We start from the raw sequence: 20,700 nt of genomic DNA on the forward strand, positions 1-20,700 counted from the left end.
TCATAAGGTAACCCCCTCATCTCCGGAATCAGCCTAGTGAATCGTCTCTGTACCCCCTCCAAGGCTAGTATATCCTTCCTTCATAAGACTGTAATACTTGGTACCACAGGGAGTAGTTGAGACAAATAGCATAGATGCATTTAAGGACAAGCTAGATAAGTAAATTAGGGATAAAAACAGAGTGCTGGAAATCTCAGCGGGTCAGGCAGCATCTGTGGAGAGAAAAACAGTTAACTTTTCGGGTCGACGACCCTTCGTCAGAACTGATGAATGTTTGAAGCACTGAAAGGGGGAGGGGGAAGAAAGAGCAAAAGGGTGGAAGGCATGAGAGATTAGAGAGATAAAAAGGATGATGGGCCAAATTGAAATGGTAATGACAGAGGTTAGACATTAATCTGGATAGGGTCTGAATGGCGTAGTAATGACCAGCTGCCATTATAGACAAAGAGAAAAAAAGAGAAGAAAAAAACATAAAATGGGGAGGGGATGGAGCAGCGAAAGGGAGCCAAAGATGGGCAGAGGTTATGCTCTGAAATTGTTGAACTCGATGTTGAGTCCAGAAGGCTATAAAGTGCCTAAACGAAAGATGAGGTGCTGTTCCTCGAGCTTCCGTTGAGCTTCACTGGAACAGTGTAGGAGACCGAGGACGGAGATATCAGAGTGGGAGTGGAGTGGAGAATTAAAATGACAGGTGACCGGAAGCTCAGGGTCACACTTACGGACTGAACGGAGGTGTTCCGCAAAGTGGTCACCCAATATACGCTTGTTCTCCCCAATGTAGAGGAGACCGCATCGTGAGCAGCGAATACAGTATAATAAATTTAAAGAAGTACAAGTAAATTGCTGTTTCACCTGGAAGGAGTATTTGGGGCCCTGGATAGTGGGAAGGGAGGAGGTTAAAGGGCAGGTGTTGCATCTCCAGCGCTTGCATGGAAAGGTGTCGTGGGAAGGGGAGGGGGTGCTGGGGATGACTGCGGAATGGACCAGGGTGTCGTGGAAGGAGAGGTCCCTTTGAAATGCTGAGAGGAGAGGGATGGAGAAGATGTGATTGGTGGTGGGATCATGCTGGAGGTGGCGGAAATGGCGGAGAATGATAGGTTGAACGTGGAGGCTGGTGGGATGAAAGGTGAGGTCAAGGGAACCCTGTCATGGTTCTGAGAGGGAGGGGAAGGGGTGAGAGTAGAGGTGTGAGAAATAGAACGGACATGGTCGAGGGCCATGTTAACCATGACGGAATCCTTGGTTGAGGAAAAGGGAAGACATGTCAGAGGCACTAGTGTGAAAGGTGGCATTGTCAGAGCAGTTGCGACGGAGACGGGGAAACTGCGGGAATGGAATGGAGTCCTTACAGGATCCGGGGTGTGAGAAAGTGTAGTCCAGGTAGCTGTGGGAGTCAGTGGACTTATAGTGGATACTGGTCGAAAGTCTATCCCCAGAAATGGAGACAGAGAAGTTGAGGAAGGGAAGGGAAGAGTCGGAGATGGACCATATGAAGGTGAGGGAAGGGTGGAAATTGGATGCAAAGTGAATGAAATTTTCAAGTTCAGGGCGAGAGCAGGAAATGGCACCGATACAGTCATCAATGTACTGGAAAAAGAGGTGAGGGAGGGGACCCGAGTAGGACTAGATCAAAGAATATTCCACATATCCCATGAAAAGATAGGCATAGCTGGGACCCATGCGGGTTCCCATAGCAACACCTTTAATTTGGAGAAAGTGAGTGGAGTTAAAGGAGAAGTTGTACAATGTGAGAACATGTTCAACCTGGTTGGGCCTCTACTCGAGGAAGAAGCGGAGCGCCCTCAGGCCATCCTGGTGGGGGATGGAAGTGTAGAGGGATTGGATGTCCATGGTGCAAAGTGTTGTGTATCTGTAAAGCAGTCACTCCCATGTTCCGCCACCAGGGAGCTAATCCCCTGAAGTCCCAAGGGATCCCAGAATTCCTTGGGAGCACTGGATATAAGCCGGCTCCTAAGGCCTGTACCTCACTCTGGAGTGTCTTATTAAAGACTGAGGTCACTGTTACTTTAACCTCCTTGTGTGCAGCCACATCTGTGTTAGGAACACAATAACTGGCGACGAGAATACGAATCCAATGCAAAGATGCAGCAAACTGTGAGCATCGTGGAGAAGTTCTCGGAGTGTGAGGACTGGGAAGCCTATGTCGAATGGCTAGACCAGTACTTTGTAGCCAACGAGCTGGACGGAGAAGGAAGTGCTGCAAAAAGGAGAGCGATCCTCCTCACAGTCTGCGGGGCACCGACCTACAGCCTCATGAAGAATCTTCTGGCTCCGGTGAAACCCACAGATAAATTGTAAGAGGAGCTGTGTACACTGGTTTGGGAGCATCTTAACCCGAGGGCGAGGTATTGGTTCTACACATGCCAGCGATCTGAAGGTCAGGAAGTGGCGAGCTACGTCGCCGAGCTAAGGCGACTTGCAGGACAATGTGACTTTGATGGCTTCCTGGAGCAAATGCTCAGAGAGACTTTTTGTACTGGGCATTGGCCACGAGACCATCCGATGAAAACTTTTGACTGTAGAGACACCGACCCTCAGTAAGGCCATTGCGATAGCACAGGCGTTTATGTCCACCAGTGATAACACCAAGCAAATCTCTCAGCACAGAAGTTATAGCAATGTTCATAAATTAACTGGAACTGTGTTTGTGAGCAGAAATGTACAGGGCAGAACCCACGAGTCTGCAACTGCCAGCAGGCCTCAGGTGACCCAGATGACTCCCCAACAAAGGATGAATGCAAGGCAATTCACACCTTGTTGGTGTTGTGAAGGTTTCCATTCAGGCTATTCATGCCGCTTCAAAGTGTATGTTTGCAAGAGCTGTGGAACAATTGGGCACCTTTAACAAGCTTGCAAATGAGCTGCAAGCTCTGCAAAACCTGCTAACCACCACGTGGCAGAGGAAGATCGGTCCATGGTGGATCTAAGCAATTTTGAGCCTCAGAGAGAGGAGGCAGATGCTGAAGTATACGGGGTGCACACATTTTTGACAAAATGTCCACCTATAATGCTAAACATAAAATTGAATGGCTTACCCATAGCCATGGAACTGGACACTGGCGCTAGCCAATCCATTATGAGTAAAAAGATGTTTGAGGGACTGTGGTGCAACAAGGCACTCAGACCAGCCCTGAGCCCCATCCACATGAAACTGAGAATGTACACCAAAGAGCTTATCACTGTCCTGGGCACGCCATGGTCAAGGTCACCTACGAGGGCACGGTGCACGAACTGACACTCTGGATTATCCCGGGCGATGACCCCACACTGCTTGGAAGGAGCTGGCTGGGCAAAATCCGCTGGAACTGGGATGACATCCGAGCGCTATCACATGTCGATGAGGCCTCATGTACCCAGGTTCTTAACAAATTTCCTTCCCTTTTTGAGCCAGGCATTGGAAACTTTTCCGGGGCAAAGGTGCGGATCCACTTGGTACCAGAGGCACGACCCATTCACCACAAGGCGCGAGCGGTACCTCACATGATGAGGGAGAGAGTAGAAATCGAGCTAGACAGGCTGCAACACGAGGGCATCATCTCCCCAGTGGAATTCAACGAGTGGGCCAGCCCGATTGTTCCAGTACTCAAAAGTGATGGCACGGTCAGGATTTGTGGCGATTATAAAGTAACTATTAATCGTTTCTCGCTACAGGACCAAACCCACTACCTAAGGCAGACATAAGAATATAAGAACATAAGAACATATTTGTGACGCTGGCAGGAGGCAAGACATTCACCAAGCTCGACCTGACTTCGGCCTACATGACTCAGGAGCTGGAGGAGTCTTCGAAGGGCCTCACCTGCATCAACACGCACAAGGGACTGTTCATCTACAACAGATGCCCGTTTGGAATTCGGTCGGCTGCAGCGATCTTCCAGAGAAACATGGAGAGCATACTCAAGTCGGTACCACACACTGTGGTCTGTCAGGACGACATATTTGTCACGGGTCGGGACACCGCCGAGCACCTACAAAACCTGGAGGAGGTCCTCCAGCGACTGGATCGCGTAGGGCTGCGGCTGAAGAGGTCGAAATGCGTCTTCGTGGCAACAGAAGTGGAGTTTTTGGGGAGAAAGATCGCGGAGGACGGCATTCGGCCCACAGACGCCAAGAGAGAGGCTATCAGGAACGCGCCCAGGCCACAGAACGTCACAGAGCTGCGGTCGTTCCTGGGACTCCTCAACTATTTTGGTAACTTCCTACCGGGGTTAAGCACCCTTTTAGAGCCCCTACATGTGTTATTGCGCAAAGGTGAGAACTAGGTATGGGGATAAAACCAAGTAATTGCTTTTGAGAAAGCCAGAAACATTTTATGCTCCAACAAGCTGCTTGTATTGTATAACCCGTGTAAAAGACTTGTGCTAGTGACGCGTCGTCGTACGGAGTGGGGTGTGTATTACAACAAACTAATGTTGCGGGGAAGTTGCAACCTGTCGCCTATGCTTCCAGGAGCTTGTCTAAGGCTGAGAGTGCTGACAGCATGATTGAGAAAGAGGCATTAGCGTGTGTGTTCGGGGTAAAGAAAATGCATCAGTACCGATTTGGCCTCAAATTTGAGCTGGAAACCGATCACACGCCTCTCACATCCCTGTTCGGTGAAAACAAGGGGATAAATACTAATGCCACAGCCCGCATACAAAGGTGGGCACTCGCGCTATCAGCGTATAACTGTACCATCCGCCATAGGCCAGGCACTGAGAACTGTGCGGATGCTCTCAGTCGGCGACTATTGCCAACCACAGGGGTGAAAATGGCGCAGCCTGCAAACTTGTTGATGGTGATGCAGCCCGCAGACTTGTTGATGGTCATGGAAGCGTTTGAAAATGATAAATCACCTGTCAAGGCCCGCCAGATTAGGACTTGGACCAGCCAAGATCCTCTGCTGTCCCTAGTAAAAAACTGTGTACTGCATGGGAGCTGGCCAGCATCCCCGTTGAAATGCAAGAGCCAATCAAGCCATTCCAGCGGCGAAAGGATGAGCTGTCCATTCAGGCAGACTCCCTGTTGTGGGGTAACCGCATAGTGCTACCAAAGAAGGGCAGGGAGACATTCATCTCGGAACTCCACAGCACACACCCGGTATAGTAATGATGAAAGCGATAGCGAGATCCCATGTGTGGTGGCCAGATATCGACACTGACTTAGCGTCCTGTGAACGGCAATGTAGCGTATGTGCTCAGTTGAGCAATGCGCCCAGAGAGGCACCACTAAGTTTGTGGTCCTGGCCCTCCAGACCATGGTCAAGGATCCATGTCGACTATGCGTTTCTCGGTAAAATGTTCCTGGTGGTGGTGGATGTTTTTTCAAAATGGATTGAATGTGAAATAATGTCGGGAAGCACCATCACCGCCACTATTGAAAGCCTGAGGGCCATATTTGCCACCCACGGCCTGCCTGACATACTGGTCAGTGACAATGGGCCATGTTTCACCAGTGCCGAATTTAAAGAATTCATGACCCACAATGGGATCAAACATGTCACCTCGGCTCTGTTTAAACCAGCCTCCAATGGGCATGCAGAGCGGGCAGTACAAACCATCAAACAGAGCCTTAAACGAGTCACAAAAGGCTCACTCCAAACCCGCCTGTCCCGAGTACTGCTCAGCTACCGCACGAGACCCGACTCGCTCACAGGGGTGCCCCCGGCTGAGCTACTCATGAAAAGGACACTTAAAACCAGACTCTTGCTGGTTCACCCCAAGCTGCATGATCAGGTAGAGAACAGGTGGCAGCAACAAAATGTAAACGATGGTCGCGCCACTGTGTCACGGGAAATTGATCTGAATGACGCTGTGTATGTGCTAAACAATGGACATGGTCCCAAGTGGATCGCGGGCACGGTGATAGCTAAAGAAGGGAATAGGGTGTTTGTAGTCAAACTAGACAATGGACAAATTTTCAGAAAGCACCTGGACCAAACGAGGCTGTGGTTCACAGACTGCCCTGAACAACCCACAGCAGACACCACCTTTTTTGAGCCCACAACACACACCGAAAGGATCAACGACACCACGCCGGACCAGCAAATCAAACCCAACAGCCCAGCAAGGCCAGGCTCACCTAGCAGCCCTGCAGGGCCAACAACATGCCAGCCCAGTGAGGGCACAGCCAACACACCAGAACAGAGATTTGTACCGAGGCGGTCCACCAGGGAAAGAAAGGCTCCCGACCGCCTCACCTTGTAAATAGTTTTCACTTTGACTTTGGCAGGGGAGTGATGTTGTGTATCTTTAAAGCATGCACTCCCATGTTCCGCCACCAGGGAGCTCATCCCCTGAAATCCCAAGGGATCCCAGCATCCCTTGGGAGCACTGTATATAAGCCGGCCCCTAAGGCCTGTTCCTCACTCTGGAGTGTCTTACTAAAGACTGAGATCACGGTTACTTTAACCTCCCTGTGTGCAGCCTCACCTGTGTTAGGAACACAATACAAAGGAGACGGTTGGGGCCAAGAAACTGGAAACTGTTAAAATGAAGGAGTGCGTCGGAGGAGTCGCGGATGTCGGAGGGAAGAAGGTGGACAAGGGGAGAAAAAATAGAGTCGAAATAGGAAGAAATAAGTTCTGTGGGGCAAGAACAGGCTGAAACAATGGGTCTACCGGGGCAGTCCTGTTTGTGGATCTTGGGCTGTGCGGCGTTGGGGAAGTATGAGGTTGGTGGCTATGGAGGGAAAATCTTCAGAGGAGATGAGTTCAGTGACTGTCTGGGAAATGATGGCTTGATGTTCAGTGGTGGGGTCATGGTCCAGGGGGAGATAGGAGGAGGCGTTAGTGAGTTGGCGATCAGCCTCTGCAAGATAGAGGTCGGTTTGCCAAACAACAACAGTGCCACCCTTGACAGGAGGTTTAATGGCAAGGTTGGGGTTGGATCTGAGCGAGCGGAGTGCTGCAAGTTCAGAGGGAGGTAGATTACTCTGTTTTTCTCTCCACAGATGCTGCCGGACCTGTTGAGATTTCCAGCATTTTCTGTTTTTATTTCAGATTCCAGCATCCGCAGTATTTTGCTTTTGTATTAGAAGTAAATGAGGGAGGAGGATTAAAATGATATGCTGATAGGGTTAAATGAAGAGGTGTGGGAGGCAACTCATATGGAGCATAAATGCCGGCATACACCAGTTGGGCCGAATGGCCTATTTCTGTGTAAACTCTATGGCCGGGATCTTACCACGACGGATCCGTGGCAGGCGACATCGGTGGTGGGTCTCGACCCCACTGCTGTCTCTATCCCGGCCTCTGAAATGAATTTCCCTTGATTGGCCTTGTTAAGCCTGTCCAACTAGAGGAAGCAGGTCTGGATGCATTTGATGACGCATCATCAGCCAGTTTCCTTAAAGAGACCATGGCCAACTTTATTTTGACATTTGTGCTGTCAGTGTTCTGCAGCATTGAGGTGCTGCAAACAATGACAATCACTACACAGAAGTGCAAGGCTGCACTAAGGATCTCCCATGACTCCTTCCATATGCTTGCACAGCGTGCAGGGAGGTCCTCTTCCCTTTCCATGAATGGAAGAGACCTCCCCAGGAGACCACATAGCCTGGTTGCACATTGCAGGGAAGGGCACAAGCAGGGATGTGGTCAGGAGGACCAGGCTGCAGTGCCGCAAACCTTTCAATAATCTCAGTAGATCACAAAACATGAGTACAAAGCCACACTCAACATTATCCTGCTGTGCCTCTCATCACTTCCTCATTACTATTCCTTCCCTACCCTCCTGGATGGAGACTTCTGTAAAGACTTGCAGCATGGTGAATCTGTTGTGGAAATGCAGTGAGGAATGGTTTGTGGCTTTGGGAAGATATCTCTGTAAGGTGGGAGCTTTTACTGACACATTTGCAGCTGTCAACGCAACAGCTGATTCAATGGCCACTGAACTCCTGCCTTAGCTTGATAGACGTGGTCCACGACCAACGTGGACCCCATGGATGAGATGTCAAATGCAGAAGCTGAGCTGAAATTAATTCTTAAGTGGCTCTAATCAAGCCACTAATTACCTGAATAGGATCTCCGCTGTGAACGCGCCGCTGTGTGTCGGGTCTGTTCAGCACTGACCGACCCGATATTGGGAAAAGAGTGCGTGGTGGTGGGTTGACGGAAGGATCCTGATCCGCCACCTGGAAAATCCAGCCCCATGTAACTGTATGTAATGGTAAACTACTGCAATGAGATGACTCTTTTCGATTAAAAAACAAAGTTATAGTTGATTTAAGAATTGTCACAGCAGTGTGCCCCGCATCATTGAGGGATTCAAAATATTCCAAATATTTTGAGGAGATTGACAGAACAGTTTTGAAATTGCGAGGGTCCTGAAAGATCAGTGCTAATTGCACTACCAACATGTAAAAACCTGAACTTTTAAAAATCATTCTGGTTCCAGGGTTACATACGACAAAAGTTTATTTACAAATATAAACCATTTACCATCCTTCCCATGCAGACATTCTCTCAAATCTTCAAATGTTCGAATAACATACATAACGGGCTCAATTTTCCCCAAAGCATTTTTTTGGCGCACTTGAAGAGTTACCCCGATTTTTTGGGGCCCAAGTACGCCAAAACAAAATGTTCTAAGTTTCCCCGTTGGATTTCTTTATTTCGGCGTGACCTAACCCGACCTTTAGTTTTGGCGTTGGAACCTTGATCTTCCCCAAAAAAATTAGGCTGCCATGGTAACCAGGGACACACTGCGAACTGAGGCTGCAAAGTGAAGCATACAGCGAGCTCCCAACACATTAAAGGAATTGAAAAACACATAGCAGCAACTTACCTCCAACCCCGCCCAAAGAGCTTGATGATCTGGTCCCATTCTCAGTCACCAGACACACACACACACAATGGGACCGCAAATGGGACCGGACAGCCTTCGGGCGGGTTTGGAGGTAAGTTGCTGCTATGTGTTTTTCAATTCTTTCACTGTGTCCGGGCATCTGCTGCGCCGATTTCCTTAACTCTAGGGAAGGTTTTTCAGGCCACATACACTGGCCTAATCAGAACTGGAGTAACTCTCAGCTGGCCAAACTTCCCTAAATGGCCAGAATTGGCATAGGTGGCTGGTTACGCCCCCTTTGGCTAAAAAAAAAACTGACCTAAAAAATTCGCAACTAACTGAGTTACGCTGGTGCAAATTGATTGGGGAAACTGTTTTTTCAGCTTAGGCCAAAAAGAGCAGCCTGCTCCAAAAAAACGCCGCAAATCACTGGGGAAAATTGAGCCCATGGATACTATACATACCGTGGGACTTGCATTTCTTTGCTTTGTAATAATTGATGTTAAAAAGAAAACAGATCACATTTGGGAGCAGATCACGTTGTAAGGTTTGGTACCATTACGCTGACTTGCAGCAAAGGTGGGCCATTCTTGAAATCGCTGCATCCGGTTCACTGCCATACACGTGCGACATATTCTAATTAGAAATACAGGAAGATATGGAGGATGTTATCAACGGCAAGATAAGCACGCTAGATGGCGAATTGTACACTGTCGCCAGTCTTGCTGTTTCAGGAAGAGAGAAAACGGGTAATTATAGACCGGTTAGCTTGACATCAGTAGTGGGGAAAATGTTGGAATTGATCATGAAGGACGAAATAGCAGTGCATTTGGAAAGCGGTAACAGGATCGGATCAAGTCAGCATGGATTTCTGAAAGGGAAATCATGTTTGACGAATCTTCAGGAATTTTTTGAGGATGTAACTAGCAGAGTGGACAAGGGAGAACCAGTGGATGTGGTGTATTTGGACTTTCAGAAGGCTTTTGACAAGGTCCCACACAAGAGATTGTTGTGCAAAATCAAAGCACATGGTATTGGGGGTAATATACTGACGTGGATAGGGAACTGTTGGCAGACAGGAAGCAGAGAGTCGGGATAAACGGGTCCTTTTCAGAATGGCAGGCAGTGACTAGTGGAGTGCCGCAGGGCTCAGTGCTGGGACCCCAGCTCTTTATAATATACATTAACGATTTGGATGAAGAAATAGAGTGATATCTCCAAGTTTGCAGATGACACTAAACTGGATGGCGGTGTGAGCTGTGAGGAGGACGCTAAGAGGCTGCAAGGTGACTTGGACAGGTTAGGTGAGTGGGCAAATGCATGGCAGATGCAGTATAATGTGGATAAATGTGAGGTTATCCATTTTGGGGGCAAAAACACGAAGGCAGAATATTATCTGAATGGCGACAAACTAGGAAAAGGGGAGGTGCAACGAGACCTGGGTGTCATGGTTCATCAGTCACTGAAAGTGGGCACGCAGGTACAGCAGGCAAATGATATGTTGGCCTTCATAGCTAGGGGATTTGAATATAGAAGCAGGGAGGTCTTACTGCAGTTGTACAGGGCCTTTGTGAGGCCTCACCTGGAATATTGTGTTCAGTTTTGGTCTCCTAGTCTGAGGAAGGACGTTCTTGCTATTGAGGGAGTGCAGTGAAGGTTCACCAGACTGATTCCAGGGATGGCTGGGCTGCCATATGAGGAGAGACTGGATCAACTGGGCCTTTATTCACTGGAGTTTAGAAGGATGAGAGGGGATCTCATAGAAACATATAAGATTCTGACGGGACTGGACAGGTTAGATGCGGGAAGAATGTTCCCGATGTTGAGGAAGTCCAGAACCAGGGGACATAGTCTTAGGATAAGTGGTAGGCCATTTAGGACTGAGATGAGGAGAAACTTCTTCACTCAGAGAGTTGTTAACCGTGAAATTCTCTGCCGCAGAGAGTTGTTGATGCCAGTTCACTGAATATATTCAAGAGGGAGTTAGATATGGCTGTTACGGTTAAGGGGATCAAGGGGTACGGAGAGAAAGGAGGAAAGGGGTTCTGAAGGAATGATCAGCCATGATCTTATTGAATGGTGGTGCAGGCTTGAAGGGCCGAATGGCCTACTCCTGCACCTATTTTTCTATGTTTCTATGATATTCTGAATGGGTTAGAGGAATTTTCCTAGATTTCTTTTTCCCAATTGGCCTGGGTTTTTATCTGTTTCTTTTGCCTCTGCCAGGAGATCGCATGCCTCCAGTTGGGGTGGAGTGTAGAATGTTGCGGTGCAAGGGGTGTCGCAGTTGTGTGGGACGGACTGGTTGGGCCGGGTACTCTTTACCTTTCCGCCATTGTTCATTCATCATAGGTTTATATGTAACCTTCAGGGCTGCTGACCGAGGGCCGTGTGGCTCTTTGTCGGCCGGTGCGGACACAATGGGCAGAAATGGCCTCCTTCTGCACTGTAAATTTCTGTGTTTCTATGTTGGTGGGCAAATCCGTTTCAGCTGTTTTGCAGAGGAAATATTACAAACTCAATACAAGATTTGTAAGAAGTAATTATTTACTAATTAGTTTCTCAGGTATCCCTGCATTTAAATTCAGATCATCAGCAGCTGCATGGTCTCTAATTGTCATCCCACGACAGGTACTTGAGCACAAAATAATCTAGGCTGACACTCCGGTGCAGTGCTGGGGGAGTGTTCACTGTCGGAGGTGCTGTCTTTCAGGTGAGACGTTAAACCATCTGCTTTCTCAGGTGGGCGTAAAAAATCCCATAGCACTATTTGGAAGAAGAGCAGTGGAGTTCTCCCTGGTGTCCTGGCCAATATTTATCCCTCAATCAGCATAACAAAAAACAGATTATCTGGTCGTTATCATATTGCTGTTTGTGGGAGCTTGTTGTGCGGTCGTGTTTCCTACATTACAACAGTGACTACACTTCAAAAAGTACTTCATCGGCTGTAAAGCGCTTTGGGACGTCCGGTGGTCTTGAAAGGCGCCATATAAATGCAAATCTTTCTTTTCTCAACTCTGTAAATATGCCAATTTTACACTTATTCCCTCAATGAAAAATTAACTGCTGCAGCATCTCATTGATGTGGAATCAAATGTATTGATCAGTATGAATTCTGAAAGAAAGACCTTTGGATCAATATCTATATTAAAGTTACGGTTGGCACTGCTAAGGGACAAGGGGGTCAGTGAATTGATACGAACATTAAATGGCATTCAAAAATTCAAACCATTTAACAGGCAACGTTCTGGCCAGCTAGTGTGTCTGAAAGCCAATTATTTTTGCATTAGTTAAATAAATCATCAAAGCTCAATAACAAGGCATCATCTGATGTTATACAAAGTTGCTGTTTCGAGTTCTGCATGTTTTAATAAGTCATAATTAGATGCTGTTTTATTGAGCTTCTTGTTTGTGTTAGCCAAAATATAGATCATTTAATCAATGCAGAAGTGTTTGACCGTGACTGTCGCCATTGCTGTTACAGGACCTATTGTAGATATAACCATTCTTCAACAATCTAAGTGGCAGTGGCGATCAAAGTATCATTCGTTCTACAAAATGATGATCAGCATTGATTTTAATGGGGCGGGGCTATGTTAATGAATTGTTCACTGTTTCGGTGAGGGAAATGGTGGAGCGATGCAAATGTCCCAGGAAATGCTAGCATCACGTAAGTCACTTACGCAGTACTTCCCCGGGACGTAGCCGACATAGATGTGTCATTACAACCCAGGAGACAGGTTCACACTTTAAATATTATAACAAAGCTGGAAGCCTGGGATTTAAGCTGCTGTGATGGTTTAGCTATGGCTGGCCGGGGTTCCTGAGCCTCGGGATTACCGGCAGCTGCAGCGAGGTGAGGACAACCTCGGGGAGCAATCCTTGTGGGCCGGGAGGAGCAGGTGTGCTTCCTCCCAGACCTTGAAGCTTTCTCACCATCAGCCCCCTCCTCCCATCAGCACCCCCTACCCCTACATACAAATCCCCCCACCCCTCTGGGTCAGGGATCAGCCCCTCACCCCAGGATCGGGGATTGGACCGCCTGGGATAGCCCCCCCCCCTCCCCCAGGGTCAGGGATCAGATCGCCCCTGGAATCATAAACCCCGGAGTCAGGGATCGAATCTTCCCCCCCCCCCCCACCCCCCCGATAGGAGCCCAGCCCCGTGGACTGGTATCAGGGCTTGCACCTACCTGGTCCTGCAGCCTCTACTCCAGCATTTCCCGCTTGACAGGAAGTCAGCCTCTCAGTCAGGTTGGCTTCTGGGCGGGGTACCTGCCCATGACATCACACACATGACCACACTTGATCAGCTCCGCTGGGCAGGCCACATTGTTCGCATGTCAGACACAAGACTGCCAAAGCAAGCGCTGTACTCGGAACTCCTTCACGCCAAACGAGCCAAAGGAAACATTTCAAGGACGCCCTCAAATCCTCCCTGATAAAGTGCAACATCCCCACTGACACCTGGGAGTCCCTGGCCAAAGACCGCCCTAAGTGGAGGAAGTGCATCCGGGAGGGTGCTGAGCTCCTCGAGTCTCATCGCCGAAAGAGTGTGCGGCAAACCTGTCCCACCCAGCCTTTCCCTCAACGATTATCTGTCCCACCTGTGACAGAGACTGTGGCTCTCATATTGGACTGTACAGCCACCTAAGGACTCATTTTAAGAGTGGAAGCAAGTCTTCCTCGATTCCGAGGGACTGCCTATGATGATGATGATGATGCAGATTTCATACGCTCCACCGGCCCACCCCCCCACCCCCTGTTCCCGGTGGGTCAGAAACTGTTTAATGTGTCAAGAGTATTCTTTCACTTTTCAAGGATACACATCCCAAACTTTAGCATCTTTCTCTTTACAGATGTTCTATATTTCCAACAATTTGTGCCTCTTGACTGCAATGGTTTTACGATCATTTACTGTGCATGCACGAGCTTTACCTTCCAAGCATTGCTGATGTGATGTTAAACATTCGATACAGCGCCAGGCCACTGGAGACCATAATCCTTAATTTGTACAATCTCACTTGTTCATCTCCACTAATGCTCCAATCCATGAAGTCCTGCCAGTAAATTGCCATTTGATGAAGCACGTCTGCCCACGGGGGTCTTGAGTGAACATACATGAACAGATTAGGAAAGTGGCCCGCTCTTGAAAACAAATTAACAAAATGCAGCGAGTAACATTATTATAACAGGATGGCCTGTGTTGAACAATTAAAGAATAAATGGTACTTGGCAGATAAATGGATTTAAAATGAATTCAAATCATTTACTGGGAGAATTAGAGTGTTTTAGTCCTGGAAGTAATTTTAGTTTTTCGACTTTATCTTGTAATGTATCGAAGTTGTTAGCTATAAGCCTAGAAATTTCTGCTGAAGATATTATTGGATGTTTTTCTGATATTCCTCTGTCCTCTATTTTAATGCTCAATTTAAACAACAGACATAAAAATGTTTGATGAATGAGTCAAGCATTTGCCCAAATAATGCCAAAAATAATTTCTAGGATATCGCCTCAAAAGAAATGTAATACAAATTTAAGGCCACATTTGGTCTAGAACTTAGGAGGCAAAATTCCCCTGCTGTGCGCCTGCCGTTAGTGCCTCTGAGTGGTGCCAACAGGGCACGAAAGTCTTTTCGCCTGTGGTGGTGGGGGGTGGGAGGGAGGTGGCGCTCCCAGCTCCCGCGAAATTGCGCTGGAGTTAGCTGAGGCAACTCTGCTGGTAGAGCCCCGGGCCATCGTGCCTTTTTTTTACTCATTCATGGGATGTGGGCATCACTGGCAATGCCAGCATTAATTGCCCTCCCCTATATTGCCCTTTAGAAGGTGGTGGTGAGCCAACTTCTTGAACCGCTGCAGTCCATGTGCTGAAGGTACTCCCAAAATGCTGCGAAGGAGGAGTTTCCAGGATTTTGACCCAGCGATGATGAAGGAACAACGATATACCTCCAAATCAGGATGCTGTGTGACTTGAAGGGGAACGTGGAGGTGGCGGTGTTCCCATGTACCTGCTGCCCTTGTCCTTCTAGGTGGTAGAGATCGCGGGTTTGGGAAGTGCTGTCGAAAAAGCCTTGGCGAGTTGCTGCAGTGCATCTTGTAGATGGTATACACTGCAGCCACGGTGCGCCGGTGGTGCAGGGAGTGGATGTTTAAGGTGGTGGATGGGGTGCTAATCAAGTGGGCTGCTTTGTCCTGGATGGAGTCGAGCTTCTTGAGTGTTGTTAGAGCTGCACTCATCCAGGGAAGTGGCGAGTATTCCATCACACTCCTGACTTGTGCCTTGTAGATGATGGAAAAGCTTTGAGGAGTCAGGAGGGGAGACACCCACTGCAGAATACCTAGTATCTGACCTGCTCTTGTAGCCACAGTATTTATGTGACTGGTCCAGTTAAGTTTCTGGTCAATGGTGACCCCCAAGGTGTTGGGGGATTCGGCGATGGTAATGCCATTGAGTATCAAGGTGCGGTGGTTAGACTCTCACTTATTGGACATGGTGATTGCCTGGCATTTGTGAGGATCGAATGGTACTTGACACTTATCAGCCCAAGCCTGAATGTCGTCCAGGTCTTGCTGCATGCGGGCATAGACTGCTTCATTATCTGAGGAGTTGCAAATGCACTGAAGACTGCAGTCATCATCGAACATCCCCACTTCTGACATTATGATGGAGGGAAGGACATTGATGAAGCAGCTGATGATGGTTGGGCCGAGGACACTGTCCTGAGGAACTCCTGCAGTGATGTCCTGGAACTGTGATGATTGACTCCAACCACCACGACCATCTTCCTTTATGCTAGGTATGACTCCAGCCAGTGGAGAGGTTTTTCCCAGATTCCCATTGATTTCAATTTTACTAGGGCTTCTTGATGCCACACTCGGTTAAATGCTGTCTTGATGTCAAGGGCAGTCATTCTCACCTCACCTCTGGAACTCAGCTCTTTTGTCCATGTTTGGACCAAGGCTGTAATGAGGTTGGGAACCGAATGGTCCTGGTGGAACCCAAACTGGGCATTGGTGAGTAGGTTATTGATGAGTAAGTGCCACTTGATAGCACTGTCGATGATATCTTCCATTACTTTGCTGATGATTGAGAGTAGACTGATGGGGCGGTAATTGGCCGGATTGGATTTGTCCTGCTTTTTATGGACAGGACATACCTGGGCAGTTTTCCACATTGTCAGATAGATGCCAGAGTTGTATCTGTACTGGAACGGCTTAGCTAGAGACGCAGCTAGTTCTGGAGCACAAGTCTTCAGCACAACAGCCGGGATGTTGTCAGGGCCCATAGCCTTTGTTGTATGCAGTGCAGTCAGCCATTTTTTAATATCACGTGGAGTGAATCAAATTGACTCAAGACTGGCTTCTGTGATGGTGGGACCCCAGGAAGAGGCGACGATGTAATCGCCATGCGCGGCGACCCCTTTTCGCCCCACGGCGGAAATTGGGCAGCGCCCTGTGAGGCTGCCGCGAACAAAGTCAGCGCTAGCCTCGCGGACTGCGAGCCGGGCCGCACCTCACTCGCAAGGCGAAAGGGAAAGCGGAGATGCGCTGCGCGCCGCCATTGTTTTTCTCCGACTCACCAATCGGGCTGTTGTCCACTGCTGCTGTGGGATCCGGTCGCGATCGTGCAGCCTGGCGCTCCGTTTTGATGCCGGCTGCAGCCCCGGCGGCCCACATCCCTGGTGTCCCAGTGGCAGCCCATCAAAAGGCCTGCAGAGCTCGCAGCGTCCCTCCCCGTCAATGGATAGGGAGGGGCATTGAAACACATCAGCGCTATGTGGAGAGGCCGTGTAGCGCTTTGCGATGCGCCCGCGTAGTGCTCTCGATCCCGCCAGAGAGGAAGTGAAGCTCACAATATTGCCCTCCACTTCCTGTTTCGCTTCCGGGACAGGACTTTCGCAGAATGCCTGGCCTCAGAAAGGTTACCATCCCCAACAGGGGCCAAAGGCAATTTCATCCGCTTATTGTCTTATTATAACAAAATTTTATTTACACATAAAACCATAATGTGCTGTAAAGAAGCACTAATGGACGCCATCATCCACAGCAAACGATAATTGAAACCTGACCCGTTGAAACATTATCACCCACATCCACGTGCAACTATTCACATTACTTCATAATGGAACAAGGACAGCATCTCTGGCCAGCATCACACAATTTTTTAATGGCTCATGCAAGTGGATCTATTGACATGAGTTCATATTCGAGCAAGGTTACCATTTATGGCCACTAGCACACACATATTTACCGGTTCTTTCTCAGTGCATTCCCACCCCTTCCCTTCTCCCCCCTCCCAGACCTACTGCTCCTCCTCAATGGGGTCTCAGTGCCTGCAGCAAGGCTGGTAGAAGGTCGCTGTGTTGACGCCTCTGCCACAGCTGATTGCCCAGCAGGACATTCCGCACCAGCTCGGGCGCTGGAAGGCCAGACTGCAGACTGCATCACCTCAGCATGGGCGGCAGCACTCTGTGGTGGATGGGTTGTAGAGAGTGGTAGGGGCAAGGGCGGAATGATGTCGTCCTGAACGAGGGCATCATGTTCCGATAGGCCTGACACACTGCTACTCCCCCGGAGCAGAGACTCAGCATCTGGAGCTATCTGGCTGAGCACAGATTGCTGTCGTGCTTCGCCAACGTTATTTCCCCGTGCAACTGATGGGGCCCCAGACAAGATGGCAGTGGTCAGTGCCTGCGTGGATTCAAGTTGGCTCTGCATCAGCGCAGACTGCGACTGCAGCACACCACAGAGCTAATTGATGCCATCACATGCTGAGGACACGACAGTCTGCAGGCCTACCATAGCGTCGGCCTGGTGCTCAATGGCTACTGCCACGTCAGCCATAGCCTGTGCCAGCCACGATCACTTGAAGCATCCAACATCAGTTGGTATCTACCAAGGATGGGCTGCTGAGACACAAATGCAATAGTTGAGGCAGCCTCCACCACACGCAAAGCAATTGCTTTGACACTCCTCGGCCACCTTGACAAAACACCCAGCAGATCGCTGTGCATCTGAAATGACTGTCTTGTGAGATCGTAAAGTCGGCCTCATCATCAGAGTGCTGCTGAGCATCACTCAGGGGCACACTCAGCCTCCGGGGAGCTAGCCCCCTGATCTCCCATCCCCCGTGGCGTTGCTGCAGGTCACTGGGTCCCGGAGAATCACCCACTTCCATCTCCCCGAGCACGCCTTCCGACAAAAAACTGCTGGCCCCGCTCTCTGAGGACGCTGGATCCTTGGTCACGTCCAGAGAGGTGTCCTCCACCTGCTCGTCCTCTCCACCATCACCCACAGTGGAATGCTGATGTGCAGTCCCCTGGCCGTCTGAGTCATCATCTGAAAGCACAAAGCCAGAGAAAAGTGGTTACCTGCAGGGCCAGGAGCGACAAAGGCATTGGAGAGTGGCAGTCTCATGGAAAAAGCTGAAGGGTTGTGGAACCAAGCCTAAGTGGCCTGCTGAATGCTGCAAAGGAACTCAACACACCATCACTGCCCAGGGGGGTCGGCCTCACCCACCGCCATGGCACCAACTTGAATGCCCATCCGCGCCGAGACACGTTCCTCCAACGGAGTGAGGTCCTTGAGTTCAGACTCCCCTCCTGCAGTCCACATCTGCTCCCTGCGTTGTGGGCGAGCTTCTCCTGTAAGATTAAAGAGAACATCTGAGTTACAGCCCTTCTATCAGTGTGTCCCAAGTACCTTACACAGTTTAGTAGATGTAACTGTATGAGAGTCTTCACAGGTCAATGTAACTTCCACCCGCTGCGTGGACTTGGTGTGGGAATGCTTGAATTAGGCGACCTGGACCTAATAGTAACGGGGAGGCTGCCGTCTACCAGACGCATCAGAAGACTGAGGAGTTAACAACATCAGGGGTGGATCTGCAGAACCAAGTAGCAAGGTTAACAGTGCATGCAGAGCCTTGCAGTAGGTGAGGCTTCAAATGGGAAAGTTGCATCTGGCCTCACCCGTGTAGGGCATGGATTCCCAAATACTACATTGAGCAGAGAGTGCACATTGAGCTCAGAGCATAACATGTTGGCATTTAAGATTTAAGATACTGTCACCAGCCGCATCATCTCGTTTCACTTTTTTTGGCACTGAGTGGCTGTCTTGGCCACCATGTCACTCGCAGAAACTCATTCTGCCGTCTGTATGTCTGTGGTTGTGGTCTCCTCCTGACCTGAGCAACTCCCGCCAGGGCATCAAGGAGTGTATCCACGGCGGCGTCCATAGCCGATGGGCACACTGGCAAGCTGCTGCTGCTGGGTCTGCCATCCTCACCATCTGAGTGAGTGCGTATATACCCACGAGGCATTGAGGCGCACAATCAACGCCTCAGTGGAATCCAGGTAGTGCCACTATGTCTGTGGCGCAGCTCCAAATGCTGCCTCACGCCAGATGTTGCGGACCCACTTAACGGCCCACTCAGCACTGCTTACCACCTCCAGGTAAGTGTGTAAAGGCATGATTTTATGCTGCAATCCACTTTTCAGGCGGCAAAACTGAATTTCTGGTTTCGGGGCCGCGCCTAACGCCTGGTGTTAAAAAATCCTCTCAGCGACACCGTCTCAAAATCGGTGATACTGAATTTCAGAAATCTATTAAGATTAAAGGGGTGAAACTGCCCCTCTTTATAGCACGTTAGCGCCTCCATGGGTCACAAGGCAGTTTTCGCCCGGGGGAGGGGAGCGCTACCGCCTCCAGGGACATTGCCCGAGAGTTTGCTCCGCAGTTAGTGCCCCAGGCCGCTATGCAACCAGCGATGACCTCATCGCCGTGCGCACGACCCCTCACTGCACCCGTGCCGACCCCTTAACATCCCGCAGAGGAAATTGCCTCGCGGGCCCCAAGGCTGGCGGACATCCGTTCCCCGGGCTGCTCACTAAAGGAAAGGGCGCCAGTGCTGCGGGCCACCTTCTAGTTTTGTTGGCCGACTCTGAGGTTGGCTCAACGATAGCGGCCCTAGCATGGTCCGGGCCGCCATCGTGCAGCCGGCCACTCCGTCTCGAGTGCCGGGCTGCAAAGCCAGTCCAACGCTATCCTGGTGGGCCAGTGGAGGCCATCGGAAGCCGTGCAGGTTGCACAGCGGCCCTCCCCTTCAATCAAAGGGGAGGGGCGTTGAAGCGCGTCAGCCCACGCGGAGCATCAAGGCAGCGCTTCCCTCAGCGCCTCAGTAGCGCCCCGGTTCCCGCCCCCCAAAGGAAGTAGAGTGCGTAAGATTGTGCTCCGCTTCCTTTGAAGGGCGGTAAAGCTAATTCCGCGGCAGGGCCGGGACTTCTGTGCCGGGCGCTAAAGGTCCCGGCCCCAGAAGGCTACCATCCCCAATCGGGGCACAGGCCAATTTCGCCCCCTTAAAAGTCTTTTGTTGCGTCACAGTTCAGAAGTGCTTCACTTCGAAAGTGTTGCAACTCAGGGCATCACATCTACAAAACTTCATAGAGGGTCCTCAAAATGGTGCGGGCCTCTCCCCAGGGACTTCGGGCGGGGGGCACGAGCACTTCTCCCACCACCCGCATGAAGTCTGCCCGTAGTTATATCCGACCGCTTATAGTTATGTAAATAACTTCGAGAAACGAAGAGAGAATAATAAATAAAAATAAGTACTTGCCTCTCACAAGCAACGCCACAAGAGATCTTCTGCTCTGTATCAAAATTTCCAAGTTTGTTGTTCCAAGTTCCCGATGATTAAAAACCTGTAAAAACTTATTCCAAGCACCTAGGTTCTCTATTCTTTTTTGGAGTGGGGATTGGACTGGGGGAAGGACAAGGATGGCCCACATTACCTCAATATCTCTTGGAAATGCTCATTTGAGACTTGGCTTTCTCTGCCCAGGTAAGCCATAATTCCCTTTTTTTTTTAATTGGCCCGAGGTGAGTTCTCAAATTGCTGCTGGAAGCCACGCCTCCCC

General features: G+C 49.7%; 1 protein-coding gene and 1 long non-coding RNA gene across 3 annotated transcripts in view; one reads left to right on the plus strand and one right to left on the minus strand.

Annotated features, from left to right (window-relative positions):
- Positions 1 to 20,700, plus strand: part of rab27b (RAB27B, member RAS oncogene family) — a 207,951-nt gene that overhangs the window by 148,670 nt on the left and 38,581 nt on the right. The window lies entirely within an intron of this gene.
- LOC139230301 (uncharacterized) lies at positions 17,950 to 20,571 on the minus strand. The gene is made up of 3 exons (XR_011587899.1): positions 20,400 to 20,571; positions 18,273 to 18,429; positions 17,950 to 18,124 (listed from the first exon to the last, which is right to left on the minus strand). It is a non-coding gene; the product is annotated as an uncharacterized lncRNA (long non-coding RNA).

The sequence above is a fragment of the Pristiophorus japonicus genome, chromosome 2, assembly GCF_044704955.1.
Source record: "Pristiophorus japonicus isolate sPriJap1 chromosome 2, sPriJap1.hap1, whole genome shotgun sequence".
In the NCBI taxonomy this organism is placed as follows: Eukaryota; Metazoa; Chordata; class Chondrichthyes; family Pristiophoridae; genus Pristiophorus; species Pristiophorus japonicus.